This window comes from Pinus tabuliformis, chromosome 9 (assembly GCF_031772625.1).
Source record: "Pinus tabuliformis cultivar Carrire ecotype Pingquan chromosome 9, CPIR1, whole genome shotgun sequence".
Taxonomy (NCBI): Eukaryota; Viridiplantae; Streptophyta; class Pinopsida; order Pinales; family Pinaceae; genus Pinus; species Pinus tabuliformis.
Genome location: NC_142307.1, coordinates 2,015,325,650 through 2,015,338,721, shown reverse-complemented (window position 1 = coordinate 2,015,338,721; position 13,072 = coordinate 2,015,325,650). Strand labels below are relative to the sequence as shown.

General features: G+C 30.9%; 1 pseudogene; it reads left to right on the top strand.

Annotated features, from left to right (window-relative positions):
- The first annotated feature begins 2,119 nt into the window (after window positions 1–2,119).
- LOC149157158 (putative flavin-containing monooxygenase 1) lies at window positions 2,120–5,462 on the top strand (annotated as a pseudogene).
- Window positions 5,463–13,072: the final 7,610 nt, after the last annotated feature.

The window sequence follows — 13,072 nt, the reverse complement described above, 5'->3', positions numbered from 1 at the left end:
AAGATGCTCCTGCATCATCAAATTATATATATATATATGAAATACTTAAAAAAAGCTAATTATTGTAGAATAAGAAAAAATAAATAATTTAGGGTAGAATCTCTATCTTCTAAAAATCAAATTGATATGAAGTATCATATGTACAATGGCGTGGCAAAGAATTGATATGTAATAAAATCTCTAATATAAAAAATAAAATAAAAAAATTAGTTACACAAAGTCTTGCTCAAGTGTAAATGGATTTTTATTTTTCTCTAAGTTATGATTAAAATTGTGAGGCAAAAGAGAATATCTTATTTATAATTATGAGACAAAAGAAAAAATCTTATTTATGTAGTGTTGAGCTAAATTTTAATTTTGATATTGCATCATGATTTAAAATTGTGTCATGATTTAAAATTGAATTGTGATTTAAAATTAAATTGTGAAAATATATAATATAGATAAGGTTTATCTAAGAAAATGATTGAACCAATTTGGATTATTTTATTAAAAATGGTTCATAAATCAAGATTCTTAAGATTTAAGAGTAAGATTTGAGGTTACTTTGTAATAAAAGAGTCAGATTTGTAAGATTGGATGGTACATTGTAATAAAAGAGCAGTATGGATTATAATAATTATAGTAAAAGTGTCAATTTTATGTATTTTTTTTCAAATTTATTATAGTAAAAATGCCAATTTTATTTTCAAATTTATATTTTATATCTATTTTTTTTATTTGTGAGAATGATTGGAAAAAATTTAATATATATATATATATATATATATTTCACACAGTATTCTTTATTACAATAATATGGCTTATCAATACCACACCCACATCAAATCACAATTCACAATTTATTTATTAATTTGTAACTATTCTTTATTACAATAATATGGCTTGTCAATACCACATCCCCATAAAACCACTTAATTTGTAAATATTCTTTATTACAATAATATGACTTATCAATACCACATTCCCATAAAACCACAAATCACAATTCATTTATTAATTAATTATTATTAATTTGAAAATATTCTTTATTACAATAGCATGGCTTATCAGTAGCACATCCCCAAAAAACCAAAATTCACAATTCATTTATTAATTAATCAATTTAATTAAAAGAGAAAAAAGAGTATAATTACTACTAAAATATTAAGTGAAAATTAAATCCCTACCATTCATTTAATAATTATTGATAATTAAATTAAAATTCTAGAAGCTTTATTCAAAAAATAAGGAAAGTTAGAAACCTTATTCCAGAATTTTGAAAATCCTATTATAAAAATATATAAATAGTATTTTAAAACTTTAAATTTATTTATACTTCTATGTATTTCAAATAAACAAAAATTCATAGTCTATTGGGTAACATTGTGGAGGTTTTTCAGATGTATTTTTCTGTCCAATTTTTACAAAATTTTGTAAGAAAATCACAAGTTTGAGTTGTGAACTTTTTACAATGCAAGTAGTCTAAAGATTTTTGAGAATATCGGCAGTCAAAAATCCATTTTAAACAACAAAGATCAAAATTTCACTAATTAATAAGCTTATTCTCAAATAATAAAATATCATAATTTTATTTCAAATTTCTTAAAAAAAAACGACAGATAATAATTAGCCTTTGCAACCAGACGTGAAAGGTTACAAATCTAGAATACCTTCTTTTTGGAGAAGTGCAGCAGGCCTACACGGTAGTGCTTTCCTCCTAAACTACTATTTGGAGTAGTCATTTCAATCTAGAATACAATTTGAAAGAGAATACGTGTTGAAAATTGAACAAAATCATGATTGCTTGGGCCACCTGAAAATTTGGTAGGAATTGACTGCTGCTGTGCATTGAGTTATGTGAAATTAAGAAGTTTTCTTTTTGACTATTGAATTATTGATTCTGTCTGTTTCAAGGTGACGAATTTACTTTACAATTCTTGTGTACAATTGTTCATACAATTTAACGTGGATGCCATACAATGTTAACGTCCAGAGTCGGAATTCTGTGATTTCTCGAACGTACGCCGAGTGCAGTTGCCAGGCTTGGTAATCTGTTTCGTTAAATTGCTATATATACAGAGATAGGAAAAGAGCGAACAGGCTGACTGCCATTTGTTAAGTGCTAATATTGGCTAAACAAATCGGTGGCTAACTGCAGTAAGAATTTGGTGATGGAAGGTAATACTGACAATGGATTTGGGAATAGAAGGGTGTGTATCATAGGAGCAGGAATGAGTGGTCTCCTTGCAACCAAATATTTACTGAGTCGAAATCTGAAGCCCACGGTGTTTGAAGCAAAACCAGGAATTGGCGGCCTGTGGAGAGAAACATTTTCTTCAACAAAGCTACAGACTAGTCGCCCTGCATTCGAATTTACTGATTTTCCATGGCCAAGCCATGTAACTAACCAATTCCCAACGCACTCTGAGGTGTTGGACTACTTCCAGAGCTATGCCATGCATTTTGGATTGCTTGATTACATTCACTTCAATTCCAAAGTGGCGGAGATTCGATATATTGGCCAAGAATATTGTGAAAACAGTCTGGAACATGCTGGGTTATGGGGTAAGAACGGAGGTCCATATGCCAATAATGCAGTTTGGGAAGTGGGTGTGCAGAAAAGCAATGAAGAATCCATAGAGGTAGAGACAGATAGAGGATACAATAGGGTTGTTTCCTTTTATGCATGGTACCCGTTAATTAATCACTTCAACCAAATATCTTAACTATGAAGGCAATAGTAAAATAAATATAGCAATTTATTATTATTAAGAATATCGTGCATGACAAATTGGATAAATGGGCGAGTACAACCTGAATACTCTTTCATATTACTTTTTCATTAATAAAGGTGATTATAATAGCTTGTTTCTGATATATATTTTTCAAAAAAAAAATATTTTTGAAATTTATTTGTCATTTTACTAAATTAAAATTTAGTGCAAAATTCTATTTACCTATCATATTTTCATTATCCCTTATGATTCTATTTTGAAAATCTATTAGCACATTTCTATTTCTGAAGTGTCTCTGTCCTCCACTTATACATAATTGCTTTCTTACAAGACCTCGATAGTTTCTTCATTTATTACTGCAACCTGCTGGAAAGAATGAAAGTGAATGAAACATGTTTATGATGCAATGTCCCTTTTTGATAACATGTGTGCAACCTCATTCTTTTCCGGGTACACATGCTTATATGTAATCTATTGAAAGGTGGGTACACATACCTATATGTAATTTGTGGAAAGGTCTGTTCTAGAATCCTGATTGAATTGAATGTATCCCTGTACCCCTTCAATGACACATTTTGAGTAGCCTAATATTTTTATGGTCTCAATACCCAACCATTTTACACATAGTAGTGTCCCCATAATACTATGATTTCTGTTGGATGCCACTTGCTCCTTCCCACTAAAAGTGATAAAACTTACCAGACTCCAATATAATATATGCCCCACATCTATATTTCCTATATGCCCGGCATCTTTTGATTGTAAGTACTCCCCATCAAAAAAACCCACTTTCAGTTTAATTTAAATATAAATTCAGTTTAAATGTTTTAAATTTTGGTTTTTTAAATTAATTTTAAAGTGGTTAGAATTTTTTAAGATTATAATTTAGATTGCATACCAATGAAATGTTTTCAATGCGTTAATGATTATACCACCATCTTCTAATTTGAAAGAATAGCTAGATTCACTTGGTGCCACGAAAATTTCCCTGCCATCGAGGAGTATATTGAATTGTTTTGGTTTCCCTTGGTTCATGCAGTGGCATCATTTTGAATTCTTAATAATATGCATGGGTAGATTTGGGGATGTGCCCAAGATCCCATCACTTCCTCCCGGTAAAGGGCCGGAAGTATTTCAAGGAAAAGTTTTGCATACATTGGACTACTCAGCCTTGGATGAAAAGAGTGCCGCTGAGCTTATCAAAGGAAAAAAATTGTAGTTATCGGTATTAAGAAGTCAGCAATGGATTTAGCGGTGGAATGCGCTGAGGCCAATCAAGGTATATATTGTTAGATAATATAGACCTTACACGATAAATGTTTTTTGATTCATTAAGTATACTAGGGTTACTGATGAGCTCTCTTTAACATTTGGTGGATAGAAGGTGGCCATCCCTGTACGCTGGTGTTCAGAGCAGCGCACTGGACAATGCCTTCCTACAGCGTTTGGGGAGTGCCCCTATCATTTTTTTACGGTACACGTTTTGCCCAGTTGTTACTTGAAAAACCTGGTCAAGGGTTTCTGTACAGCCTTATATCGCGCCTATTTGCACCGATGGTATTCTTTTCTCTATTTCATTGGAATTTTCAAAGCATAAATATCGGATAATATTAGGAGTAATTTGTAGAAGTTGTTTCCAAAACTTCTGGATTTTCTGAAAGCACTGGTAATATGTCTGAAGTTTTTCACTTACTTCTCCACAACACCAAAAATTCCATACATAAATTTGCATAGACATAATTAAAATTCACAATACAAGTAGTAGAGTAAAGATAATATGTCTGAAGTTTTTCACTTACTTCTCCACAACACCAAAAATTCCATACATAAATTTGCATAGACATAATTAAAATTCACAATACAAGTAGTAGAGTAAAGATAACGTTATAGAAGTGTAGCAGTTCATTGTTTGTCTCCCTTTTTCTGCAGAGATGGGCAATGTTCAAGTTTTTAGAGCTCTACCTTATTTGGAAACTTCCTTTGAGAAAGTACGGCCTTGTTCCACATCACAGCTTTCTCCAGGAATTAACTTCTTGTCAAATTTCATCGCTTCCAGATGGTTTGTTTTCAAAAGCAGAGGAAGGTTGCATACACTTTCGAAAATCTACCAACTGGGGTTTTTGCAGTAAGGGGATTGTATTAGATGATCAAACAGTGGTGGAAGCTGATCTTGTGCTGTTCGCTACTGGTTATGATAGTGAAAAAAAACTGAAGAGCCTACTTCCAAAGATTTTTGCAGACGCTCTCGAGAAATCAGCGGTAGTTCCTCTATACAGGTTAGTTATTCACTACAGCTCTGGACTCTTTACTTGAATTTTTCCTGTTTATTGTCATTGTTAATTCAAGTGCTTCAATTGAGTGATGAAGGTCTGACCCTAACGCCTAAGTCACTTTTCTACCCAGAATAAACACGGGGCTCATCCATCCACCCATTCGGCAATTTTTGGCTATCCAGAATGTTTATCAAATCTGCATTCCACTGAAATACGTACTCAGTGGCTAGCCCATTTTCTGTCGGGAAAATTTGTCCTTCCAAGTATCAGGGAGATGGAGGCAGATATCGATAGCCATTCCAAGCATATGAAGAAATTTACACCCTTGTATTCGAAAATCTGTCTGGACAGTTTTCAGATATGGGACAACGATACCCTTTGCAGCGACATGGGACGGAATCCAATGAGAAAGAAGAATTGGTTTTGCGAGCTTTTCTCTCCTTACAGTAATTCTGATTATCGAGAGTTGTAGACAGTAGTGTGTCCCAGAAAATATAAGGCTGTCTGCAGAAAGTGCATGTGTATGTAACGTTGGAATAGGTTTGCTTAACTTGCTTTTGACTGTTTTCGGTCGTTGAAAATCTCTAAATAGGGTAGAAGTGAATCAATTTCTTCTTATTTAACTGCTGCTTTGAAATTTGGACGATCCCATTTCTATATAACTGTATCTGATTGAATGATCATATCAAAACTAGCATTGTAAAGTCTTTGAAATATTTAGGTCAAAGTCTGCTACATTACCCATCACTACTAAGTAATTCCACGTGGAATAATATTCCTTAAATAACAAAGTGATAAGTAATTCCATATCAAATAATATTCCTTAAATAACAAAGTAATGAAAAAACCATCATTCACAAATAATAACCCGTTGTAATTGTTCTCATTGTTAATTTAACAACTAAAATATGATATTTTTTCAAAATTAATTATATATATATAAGACAAAATTAACTTTATATATCTTACCATTGTTTCTGTTCTTGCTCACTTGTAAAACTAATAATTTTTTTTTAAAGGGGAGCTAGTCCCCTGAAGAAGCTTTATATTAGGCCATTTTTTTGTACAAATATTTACAGGAGTTGTCTTTAGTGCGACTTTTTGGACATTCTGGTGACGGAATCCGACAGCAAAAATTGAGGTTAAATCTTGATTTGTATTATTTAAAATGGTTTTTTAACTGCATATTTGGATTCAACACCATGAAAAACCCCTGGGACGCTTTGATTGTGCAGAAATTAACTATCAAACTTGCGATTTCAATAAATTACTGCTGGATTTTGACCAGAAAAACCCACCTGAAAAGCTTACAAAAAATCTTTTTAAAGACAACTCCATATTTACATATACATCAGTCACATCAATCACATAAACCGAAACATACCTGCACGATGATACAAACTGCTGCGCAACGCCACAATACTGAGATTCAATCACGGCTGAAGTGTGAGAAAACGGACTACCCAAAACTAACTTTATATCTTAACATTGATTTTACATTTGGATTAAATTTAATTTATTATATCGCAATGAATCTCAGTTGTTTTTAATGTTTTTATTTATCATCTTACAAACTGACATACTTCTACAATTATCTCTTTGACGAACTGTCAGTGAATTGATAGAATTATCATCGTGACATAGGTGAATCATAATTTATGTTTTGTTTTAATATCTTATAGTGTGGTTGAGTTTTATTTAAAAATATATATATATATATATATATATATATATATATATATATATATATATAATTTATTATTATTTTTTTAAAATATCTGTTGTTTTTTATAAAAATTATAAATTTAAATTTAAAAATTAAATTATACATATTTTTTAAATTTTATTAATTATTATTTTTATTTAAAATGAAATTTTTAATAAAAAATTATCTTATATTGCAATTTAATATTTAAATTCATCATAATTTTAAAAATTAAATTATATAATTATATATAAATGAATATCTGTATAAAAGAAAATCCATATTTCATTTCATTATATATATAATACAAGATTACTATAAAGATAAAAGTTAGAAGAGTTTTAGGGTTGAGGGATAAAGGAGAACCAACTTTGTACTTGGAATGATTTGGGAATGGAATATTCAATAGACACAAAACTTATGGAGAGGTCTTTTAGAAGTGCTTTAGAATGCTAATGGCCACATAATTTTATCTCATACATGAATAGTTAGCACTTCTTAAATTTAAACTCTAAGTAAACTGCTAGAAAGTGTGGGAGTTTGGGAGCAATTAATATGTTCCATCACTCCCCCTTTGATAGAACCTTTATTATTGGTTAGTGTAAATGTGAGCTAAGGCTACAATAATTGAGATCAATTCAAAAACTTGTTTTATCTCTGCATTGTGATGCATGTTGTATTCAATTCTATATTATACATTATTTTTCTTCTTTTTTCTCCAAACTATACATTATAGGTACTTTTTGCTTCAAGTTTAATTTCACATTCTTCTTTAATATTTCTTTATCATTGTCATATTATTTGGATTTTACTCTACATCTGCACCACTCATTGAACCTATCTATCTCTATAGGATCAAAAGCAATATCTTTATTTTCTTTCATATCCTCTTTTACTACTATAATAACTTTAAAAACTCAAATGGTTTCCTTGGTATTTTCAATTCCATCTATTATTGTAGCACTCATGAATTTTCCATTCTTACTTTCATCTTCATCACACTTAGGGCTTTGCAAGGCACTCTTAAAGAAATGCTAATTCAAACTCATAATCAAATTCAATAATCATACTATGTTCTTTTTACAAGTTGTTGTTGTTGCAAAGGTGGTTTCAATTTCATCATTTACATGTGTTTCTTCATTTTCTTCACCATGTTCATGCTCTACATCTTGTGCAAAGTCACTTTCACTTTTTTTTTTTGCAATTTTGTTCAAACTTTCATGTATTGTTCCTGACAACTACATTCTCCATTTTTTGTAGTCTTGTGCTTTAGCATAATCTTCCACCACATTTCTTGTTATTGCCCCAGTGTCAAAATATTCCACTTCTTCTTTCATAACACTCACTTCCTCACCTCTAATGCTTTGTAGTTTAGATTTGATGGTGATCAATGTTGCTCCCCCATCTCTAGAATATGTTATCATCTTGAAGCCTTCCATAATGAGAAGCTAGAAGCAATGTTGACGCATCATCCTTCCTGTTTGCTATAAGTTAAACCCTTTAATCTTGTGTCATGATCTTGCTTAATTTAAAAATTCTTCAAATCCATTCAACAAATTATTCCATAATTCTACATGATTTAGTTCTCATCCTAATAACCAAAAATTCATAATTTTTATTAAAATTCATAATTTTTATTAAAATCCATAATAAAAATTTTAAGAAAAAAAAAATCATTTTCATAAATGCTACACCCAAATATATCTCCATTTCCTATTATATGACAACGACTTCGCTCTCTCCAACAAACCCCGAGTACTCTCTGTTGAGCAACGATTAACAGTTTATTGGGGAAACAACACTCCAAACAACCGGAGGAAAACGACTGTTCTCAACAGTTAGTGGATGAGTACTATATCGAGAGAAAAACTCTTAACCCATCCAATGACTCCGTTACTCTTGATATGGCGGCTCTTTCTGGCAGAGCAGCTCAAGGGACAGCAGCAGCGGCGGCGGCTGCTCCGTGCTCACTACTGCTAGGGCTCTTTATGAATGGTTCATTCCATCGACTATTCAACTAGGGATTTGCGGCTGTGCAAATGGCACAACTAGGGATTTTTAAATGGAATCCTTTATCAGCGTTCTTTTATTTTCTTTGGTTGTTACTATTTTGATGGACAGGGGAGGATAGCAGACTAATGCAGTAGTCGATACTTGCAAATAACTGGAGTAACAACACACCATAGCTAAATACTTACAAATATCTTGAGTAAAAACACACGATAAGCATAATGGAGCTGTTTTTATATGAATAGAACTGTTTGGATCTTGAGAGGTGATACAATGATAGTGTGGAAGTTTGGTCTTTATAAGTCCTCAGTCTAATCTCAAATCCGAAATTAGAATTGTTTGAAATATAATAATAAATAGACACAAAAAAATTATAAAGACATTCTTTAAATAAAAATTCTTAAAATGTTAATAATAACTATATATAACTAACTATTCTCAAATTTAAACTCTTCCTAAACTACTTAAAATTGTGTGAACTTTTCCTAAACTACTTGAAATTGTGTGAAGTCCCCTAGTAATTAACATATTCCAACAAGGACATCTTACTCCTACCTTGTCAAGGGTACAAACAAAGGTCACTGCATATTAACAAGGGCATCTTACTCCTACCTTGTCAAGGATACAAACAAAGGTCACTGCATATTTACAGGGAGGCCACTCCAGATCCTACCTTGTCAAGGGTACAAACAAAGGTGACTGGGAGGCCATTTTTAGATTTTTTTTTTTTTGCAAGGGCAAAGGAGAGGAAGGAGAGGAGTCTCCTCAGAATTCAGGTAAGGTAAGTTTTATGTTGGGGCAAGAATATGGCAACTAAGAATATCACAACTACACAGAGGGTAGAAACAAAAAATGTTGCTACATAGAGGCTTAAATAATACACATGAAATAACTCAAGGTAAAACAAAGTAGAAACAAAAAAGGCTGCGGTAAATTTACTCATGAACATTTAAGACCACATCACAACATAACATACTTTGTATTATATTTCAAAACATAGGAATTTACTCATGAACATTTAAGACCACATCACAACATAACATACTTTGTATTATATTTCAAAGCATAGGAAAAAGGTTTAAGACCACATCGCAATATAACATACTTTGTATTATATTTCAAAACATATGAAAATGTAGAAACAAAAAAAGTTGCGGGTAAATTTACTCATGAAGATTTAAGACCACATCACAACATAACATACTTTGTATTATATTTCAAAACATAGGAAAAATGTTTAAGACCACATTGCAACATAACATACTTTGTATTAAATTTCAAAACATATGAAAATACATTCTCGTGCTCACAGTCTCTCGCTCTTTAACTTGCAAATGACTTTTATATTCATATTTATGTCAACATACAAATTTTACATTAATACATAAACAACATGGCCGATTTTACATAATAAATGGTTTTCTGAACTTGCAGGTGTTAGTGGAGTGTGGGCAACAGTGGTGGAGTAAAAATTCGCCCATACCTATCTACCAAAATTCATTAAATGCTGCCAAAATTAATTAAATGCCTTTAACTCTTTGTTGTGTTGCCGAATGGTCAGCGCTGTACTTCTGCTCTGACTTCAGTCCTTTCGCCTACAAACAAAATCGCAACAGTGGAATAGTTGAATAGTTGACTGGGCAAGCATGATGTTTGTCAGTGTTTTTAAAGGATGGTTCAAATTATTATTTCCAACCGCCACTCTAGGTAGAGAGACTTGTCTTAATATAGTTTTCATAAAATTGGCTTAATATAGTTTTCAAAATTTTATGGATGAATAGTTGAATAGTTGACTGGGCAAGCATGATGTTTGTCAGTGTTTTTAAAGGTTGGTTCAAATTATTATTTCCAATAGCCACTCTAGGTAGAGAGACTTGTCTTAATATAGTTTTCATAAAATTGGCTTAATATAGTTTTCAAAATTTTATGGATGGTTGGAACATAGAATTTTTAATAGCAGAAAGTTTAGATGAATTATGCTCTTTTTACTTTTGGTTATATATTTTTGTTTTTTAAGGAGAAAATTAAACTGTGAATCTCACAATTTTTTATAATATTTCTTAACACCAATTACAAATAACTGCAACATTCTTTAAATTACAAAGACTTCACCAGAAAACCTGGATTTTCGGCTCCATCCTTAATATGACAACCTGAAAACCTGGATTTTCCACTCCATCCTTAACATGACAACGACTTCGCTCTTTTCGACAAACGGCTACTCTTTGTTGAGCAATGATTAACAGTTTATTGTGGCAAGGATTAACGGTTTAAAAAAAGAGCTGTGATGTTTATCTATAGTTGCTATTGATTTAATTTATATGACAATTTATTTTTGTCTTTATAGAATATAGGGTTTAGTGTGTAGAAATGCATATCTTAGTATAGATAGATGTTGTGGCATAGTATTACATTTATAAATAATAAATAATACTTAGGTTAACAAATTAAAAAATCTTTCCACTATAAATGTTTATAATAAAAAAAATTTCAATGTAGAAAATAAATAAAATGCTTTAATTTTACATCAATTTTATATTTGAGGGAGATAAAGTAACTGAAAGTAAAATATTTCTAGTGTCATTTTTCTTTCTCTTTTTTTAGTAAGAGGGAGATGTTTAATTTCTTTCATGTTTAACATAAAGTTGACATATAATATTTTATACATATATATACAACAAAATATTCTAGTGTTAACCATAAATAAAATATTTTAATATCCATATTAAATAACATAATTTATATCAATTTTATAGAGATGCAGTAATCAAGAAAAAACCTTTTATATATATATATATATATATATACACATATACACACTTTCTAACTTGAAAGAGATGTGTAGTTCCTTTACTTAGTATTGTATATATATATATATATATATATATATATATATATATATATAGATACTTTCTACCTCTTTAATATGAGGGAGACATATATTTAAATAGATATCCTCTATGATAGATCTTAATTCTTAATAAATATTTTATCGTTTTGTATTCTACAAGAGGTTTATATTTCAATAAATTTGACCCCTCTAGGCACTTGCTAGATCCAGGGTTCGGTGTCTCTGCACTAGTATATTTTTATTACAATTTTAAAAAGTAAGATGTTACTTCAAATTCTTCACAAGTTTATTTCTATGTTTGAAATACATTAAGAGAAGTGTTGAAGTTTATCTCTACGTTTGAAAAGCATTAAGAAAATTGTTCCAAGATCATCATATGGAAAATTTAAGGAAAAATGCTTTCTATTTTCAACCCTCTCTTAGTGTCAAAACGGGATAGAGTCTTAGAGCATTAACCAACTCCAAGATTCATTATTGAGCTTATAAGAACTTGTTTTAATACTTTTGAATTTAGAGCTTTGGGTTGATCACTTCATTATAATATCATGATTTTATTTTTCTGTCTAACTCCTTTTCACACCATAATTCCTCCCACTTTGACATTTTTATCTCTCTAAAAATAATTTCTCCTCAAACTATAAAAGATAATATTTTTAATACTATCTTTATTTTTCAAAATAATATCTTCCTTTATAATACATCTTATGTCATCTATACCCTTGCCGTGAGCTTCACTTCTTCGTTTCAAGATGATTCGAAAGTGTTATGATGAAAGCATATTAAAGAGTTTTTGTAAAAGAGTTTGAAATTATATATTAAACAAGAGAGCCACTGCCGTGGCGGTAGTCCCTACCGGGGTCTGCCACAACCACAATGCAAACTCTTAGAATAAGCAAGACATAGAATAATCAAGACATGTAGAAAAGAAGCCTAGAACCAGCAGTTTCAGAACAAGCAAGCCGTTGTTTCACCTTTCTTAACTGTTTGTCGTTGGTGTCATTTGTCGATTGTATAAGCAGAAGAAAAATCGTACTTTAAGGCTTAAGCTTGTCGTGACATTATTATTATACAATAAATATTATGTTCATCAGGCGCATTGCCAAACTTATGGTTTAAACATTATATGATTTATGCTTACTCGCTTTCTCTCATATGATTTAAATATTTAACCCACGAAATAGAGATGGAACCAAATGTTTTTTTAAAAAGTGTAACCATCCGCAGGTCCGTTGTTCCTTGTGTTCTAGTTCTAATAGGGTTGGAAATGCGGAGGTAGAATCAATTAGTTATAGATACAAGCAGTGATTAAGCGATTTCCAACTCAGTTAAGCACATTGATAGCCAACTTAGATTCTAAACATTATGTTAGGAAGTCAAATCTCATAAGCTTGTGTAAAATATAATAATCTTTTAAATAATTGCAATATTTTAGGGAGGTGTAGCTAAAGACAGAGAATCACTGTGCATGACGGAAAACGTGGTTCAAGAAGTGTCGATTCTCGAGTAAGGAAAAATG